The 9,626-nt window shown below is 37.3% G+C and overlaps 1 long non-coding RNA gene across 1 annotated transcript in view; it reads left to right on the top strand.

The window, feature by feature from the left end:
- Positions 1 to 1,644: 1,644 nt before the first annotated feature.
- LOC311608996 overlaps positions 1,645 to 9,626 on the top strand; it is a 31,558-nt gene continuing 23,576 nt past the window's right edge. The window contains exon 1 of the long non-coding RNA XR_014783220.1: positions 1,645 to 1,883. This is a non-coding gene — a long non-coding RNA (uncharacterized lncRNA). The remainder of the gene's footprint in view (positions 1,884 to 9,626) is intronic.

Below are 9,626 nucleotides of genomic sequence, written 5' to 3'. Positions count from 1 at the left end.
ACCAAGGGGGACCTCCTCCCCCACTATCTGATCATGAGTTATCAAGTCTCATCTTGGTAGCTTACTTATTCTTTCTCTGAGTGCCACCAGGCCTCTCCACCATGGGGAGGTGGTTAAATATGGGGCACCAGTGTTCGTGTCTGAGTCAGTCCCTGCTCTCCACTCAACTGTGGAGATTGTCTTGTCCATTGGCTAGATCTGAGAAGGGGTTCAATGTTTACTGCAAGTATTGTCCTTGGTTGTGCACTAGTTTGAGCAGAACCCCTGGCCCAGATCTGCCCCTCATGATATTCTTCTTGTAGGTTTCTAGGACCGTCTGGATCCTTCTATTTTCCCATTCTCTCCATTCTCCCTAGAGTCCTATACTTCTCTCACTTAGAGTCCCAATAGGATGTCCTCACAACTATCCTAATCACCTGGTACGTTAATACTTTGATGTGACATGCCTCTTGGGCTAGTGTCCAATTATAAGTGAGTATATACCATGTGAGTCTTTCTGCTTCTGGGTTAACTCACTTATTAGGATCATTTCTAGTTCTCTCCATTTATTCACAAATTTCTGGATATAGCTGAGTATTTTTCCATAGTGTAAATGTACCACAGTTTCTTTATCCATCCTTCAACTGAGGGACATTTAGGTTGTTTCCAGGTTCTGGTTATTATGAATAAGGCTGCTATGAACATGGTTGAGCATATGTCCTTGTTGTGTAGTGGAGCATCCTCTAGGTATGTTCCAAGGAGTGGAATAGCTGGGTCTTGAGGAAGCCCTATTCCAAGTTTTCTGAGACAGTTCTAAAGTGGTTGTACAAGTTTGCATTCCCACCAGCAATGAAGGAGTGTTCCCCTTCCTCCACATCTTCACCAGCATGTGCTGTCACTTGAGTTTTTGATCTTAGCCATTATGATGAGTATAAGATGGAATCTCAGAGTCATTTTGATGTGCATTTCTCTGATGACTAAAGATGTTGAGCATTTCTTTAAGTGTTTCTCATCCACTTGATATTCCTCTGTTGAGAATTCTCTGTGTAGTTCTGAATCTTATTTTTTAATTGGGTTATTGGGTTTGGTGGTGTTTAATTTTCTGAGCTCTTCATATATTTTGGATATTAGATCTTTGTCAGATGTAGGGTTGGTGTTGGTGAGGACATCATTATACAAAAACACAAGCACCACTAAACCAAATTACAATGTTTAAGATGCAACTGCAAAGGATAAAATGGTTGTGGCAATGTCCTGGAAAGGATGGTGTACCAAAAATTGGTTTCTTCCACTGTAAAGTACTTTCTTTCCTACATTAAGTAATAATGTAAATGATGAACTGAAAATGAAAGTTTTCAGTGAGTGAATCACATGGAAGAAAATTTGTAGGCTTTTCATTAAATTACTCTGATGCTTTGAGTACAGCCAGTTGGGCTAATACATTGAGATTAAAGGATAAAGAAAAGACTTACTGTTTTCAAGAAAGCTGTAGATATAGTTATTTCATTAGTGAAGAAAAAAAAAACAATTAACAGGGAACTGAAATGAAAAATGTCGAGTCAGTTAATGGAACCATGCCACTGATCTTCTTTTTCACTTTCCTTGGTTGATGCTTTATGTTGTAAATTGACAAACTAAGAGTCTGATTTTATTTTTCTAGGTATGGGATCCTCTAACTCATTCCATATAATCCTGGATCTCCTTTCCATTATCTATAAACCAAGATGGCACTGCAGAGAAGTCTACATAGATGTGCATCACACCTCCTGTCTGGATTTCACTCAGTTGTTGAGGTAGTTCCTCAGCGGATCATCCCGCATCACTCTCAACATCATCAACCTGCACCAATAATGTCCTTCTAGGTTGAGAAGACCTAGGTGAGAGAGCTGCTTGGAAAATAAAAGGTGAGTCTAAGGAAGACATTTTACTGGGAACTAAGTAAAGCTTGGTAGCTAAATGACCATTAACTTACACTGTCTGGAAAGGAAGGGATCCTTATAAGGTAAGTGTACCCTACCAGACACTCTTTCCTTCCAGGATACCTTATGACCCCTTTTAAGCATATACCCTCCTTATCAAATCTTTATATTTGGAAAATAATCAGGTCTTTGCAAAGGACAAATAACATTTCTTATCACTCTTTACTTCTCTTAATTCAAGCAGTGTCCCGACTTTACCCTGGACTTCATACAATCAGACTTTCTGTTCAGCAGTGACAGACTTCTGGGGGAGGTGAGAGACAGGAAGCTCAATCTTTTGAAATTTAGCTTTACATCATTAGGGGACACTGTGCCAATGTCTACCATGAGGGTTTAAAGTCTACAACGGTTTTCTGTCATTCCTTCATTGTTTCCTAGCTTGGTTTTGTTATCCAGAGAGACTGTTATCAGCATTTCTGTCCCAACTTCGATTAAATTATTGAATGACATATCAGAACAGAGCTGGCCTGAGTTACAGATGGCGCATTTCTTAAAATACTCTACAATCGTGCCATTTATTTATTTGTTTATTTACTTATTATTTATTCAGTCACTCATTCATTTATTTATTCTAGAAATCAATGAACAGTTGCCATAGAAAAGGTAGAAGTGTCCTCTACCCAGCACATACATGTACAGATAGGAATGTCAGGTGACACGTGGTGAGAAAGCTGAGACATTTCATATTTTTTTATTGTTTATTTTCAGCTTTAACATTTAGAGATATACAGGATTAAAAGACATACATTATGACAATGAGGACTGACAGACTGCTAATTTATTACCCGTATTGTTGCAATAATGGGTATAGTCAGTAAGAGAAACCACACTTGTGCTAGATACAAAAGAATTATAAATCAAACTTTTTACCTGACAGTAAAAAGAGCTTTGAATCACCTGTAGTGAGCATGAATAGATGAGCAGTAGGCCTATAATAAACTCTGTGCTTAGGGCATAAGCAAGAAAAGTTGTGATAAGAAGTAGTAATTAATGTGTTTTCATCAGTAAAACTTTTCTTCAATTAAGATGAAATGTGTATTTATTTTAAGACCTGTATATGGACTGAATAACAAATAAAAGTGACAATTATGAAAATTCAAATTATTATGAAGGAGTAAGGGTGTCACACACACAAACACACACACACACACACACACACACACACACACACACACACACACACAAACTTGTAAAGCGGTTGGAAGGAGAGGTAAAGAGGATTTGAGGACCCTGGGAGAGAGCGAAAAAGTTATCATTAAAGACAAATGGGAGAAAAATTACTTTTTTTCATTTGTTAACTTATATGGAAAGGTGTGGCTGTTTGTCAGTTGGCACCATCTGCAAGACATAGTGAGGGCTCAGCTTCCATACAGCCTACTCAGAGTTCCAGGCACACTGAAGCGCCTTCCTGGGGGTTGACTTCACCTCAGAGCAGAAACTCCCTTAGGATGTGAACACCAAGATGCTATCTGCAGTCTTGTTCCTCTATCATAAAGAAGGGACTTATGTCAGATCTGCAAATGCCAGGCCCATAAACTGTTCATACTAACACAGATTCCCTGCAACTAAAGCATGTCATGTCAGCACCTCGTCTCTTTCTCTGTTCCATGGATGTTTCTCTAGATAACTATACTTTTCTGTCTATAAAGCTAAACCAAGGCCCTTGAGGACAGCGTTGTATGCTAGGTGTGTTGGAACACCGTAGTCTTAGCCTTCTTTGCCAAAAAATAGAGCCAGGTTTCTTCGTCTCTATCTCAAAGGGAATTTCTACCTTACAAATTTGCTCTCTAAGATCTGCGTTGCTCTTGTAACCCATGTCTGTTTAAAGGTAAGAATGAGCTTTAGGAATTATTTCTAAGATTCCCTTTATTTCTGATAGCCTATGGACAGCCATACACTCTGACTTCATTCATTCAGCATGCCCAGCCTCTGAAAGGAACATAGATTATTAAGTTTCTGCTTTATTTATTTATTTTTATTATTTTTAGTTTTAGGGCCAGTGTAAAATATAAGTAATAACTGTCTTTGATGTTTAGCAGCAACACTTAATGTTGGTTTTGGACACAACATTAAAATTTACAAATTATGTCGCACAAAATTCTGCATTCTTAAGTAAACGTGACAATAATGATTGAAATGGATTATTTTATTCTACAGAAAATAAAAAAATCTGTTATCGTTATCTAAAATGCTCCAAGACAATGCATGAAAGGGTGAAGGGTGGCATTTTTGACACATTTTCAGTTATGAATTTTTAATGTCTTATTCTGTATAATTGATCATTCCCAACCAATGTTTCCTGTAATTAACCAATCTTGTCTCCATCCATTTTTGACAGATATTTCATCGCAAAGTGTTCAAAATAGCTCGATTACACATGTCAGATCAATCTCTAATTTTATTTATACACGTTTCCTTTCGGAAAGCAAAACAAACACTAAAGCCTTGATTCCAGTTCGTTTCAGCTACGTACATTTCCCATTAGACATTCAAGGTTGCTGAGACGCATACAGCGTCAGTAATTTATATTTCCTTGAAATGGGCTCCTATCACCTCTCTCAGCAAATGCTATCTTTTGACTTTAGCTGCAAAGTCCTTGCTCTTACTGAAACAAAAACAAAACCTTGAAGCTCAGTGTACCGCCCGCGTCTCCTGCTGAGCCCCCGTGGACCAGGTGTTAAAATTTGAACACTTTCTTTTTTTCATGCCCTTGATATATGAAAACAAAACCAGAAGGAAGCTTGTTGAGGAAACTGTGCTTTAAACAGTAGTAGCTCGATCTGTTGATTTACAGGCTACTGATTTACAAGCTGTGAATGAATCGAAGCCTTTAGCAACGGGAGGCTCTGCCATTGGGAAACCCTATAGCTACAGCTGGAGCCCAGGGACCTGGTTGACTGCTCACAGGAACACTCACTGCAGGAACCCCTGTAATCAGAGTTGTTAAGCAGAAGGAAATGTCTTCAGTGCTCTTACATGGCTCTTAATCAGATACTGACAGAGGGCCTTTGATCAACACATTTGCACCATGAGGTTAGCCATAGGGTTCAGTCCGTCCATACAGCTTTCACAGTCAGCTTCCAATGTATACAAGCAACAGAGGAGCCATTCAAACTGATCTTGGTGCTGGCTTCGTTTCTGTCTTCTAAACCGCCTGGGTCTGTTGCGAGGATTAATGAATCACCTACCCCACCCCCACCCCGCCCCCTCCCCCCTTCCCCTAGTATCTTGCCATCTCCGAATTCGAGCTGAGAGGGAAGTGTGAGGCACTGTTGGACAAGCTTGCCTGTTTCTTCTTTGATATTTCCACGTCTTAATTGAAACCTCAGACAAGTGGCACCAGGCTGCAGCCCTGCGTTAGGGCTTTGAGAACTTGCTGGTGGAAAGAAAGAAAACCTCAGGGAGGAATTAGCTACAGACAGGGCTCACTGGTGGGTGAAATGGCCCCTGCTGAGTTATTTTTCATTTGCCAGCTTCGTTGGTAACCAGGATCCGTGACTGGAAATGAAAGTGCCGGGCCCTACGGAGCGGAGAAGGCAGAGGGTACAGAGGTGCCAAGGCATACCCCTGGCAAGTTGTATCAAAAGTAGAATGAGGGCTTTGCTATAGATTTTTCTGTGGCTTTAATTGCCTGTGAAATATTCCAAATATGTTGTATTAGAGGATAAGTTGAACCGACTGCATTTCATTCTCGGGAAAAGAAACTGACGGCTTCCTCATGAGCGTGATGTCTACAGATGTGTAGAAGACAATATTATTACATCCTCTGAGTGCACATTAATGTCTCTCCAAACTGCTATAGTTACAAACGGAGAGAAAATATAAACAAACACTACCGGGTCATGACTTTGTGTAAGAAGATGGGGCAGAGCTATGCTTGAAGTGGAGTTAAAATAGGTTTAATACAATCTCCAACATTGAGCTTCCTTTGAGATGGAGGTGGACATATAATTTATAATGTTTCTCCAAGAACAATAACTACAATTAGTCACCACTGGAGGAAGAGATCAGGTTTTCGTAGTTCGCCTGCATTATTTTAAATAGTAAGCAGAAATTTCAAAACAGGATCCTGTACTTGAATCACTTAGTATTTACTTTTAGAAGGTGGAAAATGGAAACTGGGGGAATTACCTGCCATGCTTAAATTACTGGCCTGTAACAAAACAATGAGAAAAAAAATCACTGAGAAAAAATGAGATAAGCAGTTATGGTTGCTTGAAGATAAATTATGCTGCTGACCTTTATACTAATTAAAGTTAAACGAAAAATATTTTCTTCCATTTGCCCCAAACTAGTTATTACTATACAAATTTGAAGGAATAATTAATAATTTAAGACAAATTTACAACATTTATTTAAAATCAAGTCATGGTCACTTTCTTTATTGAGACTCTGTATTTACAAGCTAACCACAATGTAAAGGAAGTAATTCTCAAACCTTTGTAGAGTTGACTTGTTTCACCTTTAACTTTGATTATCTTTAATTCAAAAAGCTGTTAAGTGTGATGCTTTGATGAGTTTTAGCAAAATCATGATAGAGCGGTATACTGTTTCATGTTCTTAATCAGGGAAGGTGGTGTAAGTCATTAGATGTGTTGAGGAGATAGCAGAATGTCCTTTGAAGAGAATGTCGAGAATTGTATGAGGTCCCAAGTGGGATTATCTGATTGTGTGTGAGCCTTCTTATGATAGACAGGAGTTAATTTGGATGAACTTGATACTGTACATATTTCCTGGAACAGCATTGCGCAGCAATGCGTGTAGTCCATGCTTTCGGCAGTGAAAATACTCTTATACAGAATATCAGACTCTGTAATTCTCATTTGAGATGATTTTAGTATCTTACAACATCCTTCTTTTATTAGAAGTAACTTTTTGGCAATTTTTTATTTTAGTATAGGAATCACAATTTAATGTGTTTGAATATTGTATTTTATCAGAGATAAGCCAGAAACAAAGGAGCTATTTCAACTGAAGTGAAGCTAACTTCTGTTTATGTTCACTTGGAGCATATAAAATAGTAAATGCTAGGACTGCTGGTTAAGTATAATCAAATAAAAGGTCTATTCAAGTCTGGAATGTGGGATACAGGCATTACTTTGTTTTTGCTTATTGTTTTTTGAGCAATTAATTATAACCGTGTCCTATAGGATCAGTTTATTGCTCTGCCTCCCCAAATAGGGGCAGAGAGTGTGTAATGGAAGCAAAAAGCACAGCTAAATGTAAATAGGAAAGAGACTACGCAAATCCAAGGGGGAAATGGAACTCCTCTTCTTCCTTCCCACATGAAAACCCATCTTAAATGCTTTCCAGACCCTACATTAGAGTATAGTCCTCTTGATGAAGTTGACAGAGAATTTAACCCCAATGTTTGTCTGAAGGGGTCAGAGCACTGGCTGTGGAGTCCTTCTTGGAATTCAGAACATGATTTCTCCAGCTCAGCACCACAAAGTCCAGCGAGATAGTCCTTTCACACACAATCATATCAAGCCTGAGGAAAGAGCATAAAAGAGTCCTTACGTGTTCCCCGCTCACCGATTACATTGTAGGTCAATTTACAGGTCAAAAAGTGATTCAGTTTCCAGATTTGGGCATGTAAATCTGGGTTTTCAATACCTTCATGAAAAGACAAGGCCATCTCTGAACCTCCATTTCAGGGAGAGTTGCCAAGTTCAGCAGAGCATCTGATGTAGCCATCCTCTTACTGTATGTCATGCCACCTGAGTCGCAGCTACAGAATCATTTAGTACTCAACAAAATACCTCCTTCTCTACATCCTGCCAAAGCATTTAGAAAGAGCAACTCATTCCTTTGACACAAATGTTTCCAATGGGACGAAAAAGAATATAGGCCTATAATTTCTCCTCTTGTTAATACGTGGAGATTTTAGTACGTGAAGGTTAGAGTCAGGCAGGAAAAGATTGGATAAAAGGGAGTACAAAAAGAAAGTGAAAACTCTTAAAGATGGAAGATGAAATATGACCAGGAGAATGGAGAGAGTATGTGGGATGGATGGACTATAAAGAAGAGAATAAAACTATTAAATAGCAACTCTGATTATAGATAATGTTGATTTTTATTGAATGAAAGAATTGAAATTCCTCATAATTTATTTCTAATTTTGAGTTCTATATAGGATTATATTCATTGGAGGAAATGCAGTATAAAATTGCTATTTTTACAGTTTAAAACTAAAGATCTTGGACCAACGAGATGGCTCAGCAGATGAGGACACTTGCAACCCAGCCTGAGTACTTGCATTCCATTCTCAGCAACTAAACGGCAGAAGAGGGAATCAACTCCCCAAAGATTGTCCTCTAGGTTTTGCAAGCGTGTACACACACTACACACTACAGACTCATACATACACTTATGCACACACACACGTATACCATCCAGACACATGAAAAATGTTCAAAAAATTTTTTAAATTTAAATGAATTTTTATTGACTAAGTTTGCTGATAGTAAAACTACAGACTTCCCCATAAACTGATGAACTAAGACTCATCTGGGGTTATATAAGACCTATTTCTTACTTTTCTTTATTATTTTTATTTTCATTTTTAGTCAATTTTTCATGAAGGCCATTTCAGGAACTTGTAACAGTATTTATAAGAAAAGAATTACTATTTTATGATAATTTCTAGTCAACATTTAAGTATTACTTGTTGACAGTTTAGTATGTATATAACGTTTTTTAAATTCAAGATGACCTAGATATTATTCACATAAAACATTTATTTGCCATTATGAAGGGATTGAGTAATAAGATAAATTAATAATAATGAATAAAACTTTTGATATGTTAATTGAGTCGTCTTGATTTTATTCATACAGATCATAAATTTTAATGGAAGTAATTTAAGAGTAAAGAGTCATCAGAAATTCAAAGAGAAGCTTGAACATATAAAAATTAAGAAAGTCAATAAATTCAAAACCTGTAAGAATAAATTAAAGAAGGATTTTCTCCATAATACTTGGGACATGTTATTAAACACATTTCTGATGATAATGTTACTGTCACTGACTTAAGCTACTATGACTGTTACCTTTCAAAGTTGCATTAGTAATGATAATCACTGACCTTTAATTCAAGGCTTTTGTTTACAGGATTGTGTTGAAAACAACTGACAAATAGGTGGCCATAAACAGCACATACCTAGAGAGTCCATCTTGGTTATGTCTTTTGATAGATATATCCAAAAAGATTACTGCAGTCAAATTAATAAAAATAGTAATTGCCAAGAAACGTTTTTAATGTCTTTTAAAAATAATTCTTGCTTCCAGATCGCTCCTCCTCTGCAATGACATATGACCCTGCTTTGTTTTATATACTTCTAGGTGACTGTCATATCCTCAGGTCCCTCACAATAGGAATCAATTCTTAACAAAACTTGATCTGATAAATCTTTCAATTTTCTGAACTCTAATGTTTGTGTAGTGGTGTCTTATTGCAGTTTTATTTAATTTCCTAACACAATTTTTAAAAATTTAGAATTCTATTGTACATGCATTTGTGAGACATTTGTATATCTTTTTGTGTGAAGTGTCCATTCAGAACATTTGAGTGTTTTTTTTAAAATTGAGATTGCTGCCGTATTCTTGCATTTTTAAAAGATTTATGTATTCTACATGAAACCCTGTTGACAGCAACATTTTCAAAAGA

Source organism: Acomys minous (genome assembly GCF_964271855.1).
Source record: "Acomys minous genome assembly, chromosome: 11".
NCBI classification, from domain to species: domain Eukaryota; kingdom Metazoa; phylum Chordata; class Mammalia; order Rodentia; family Muridae; genus Acomys; species Acomys minous.
Note: the sequence above shows the minus strand (reverse complement) of the source record. Positions and strands in the feature narration are given on the sequence as shown.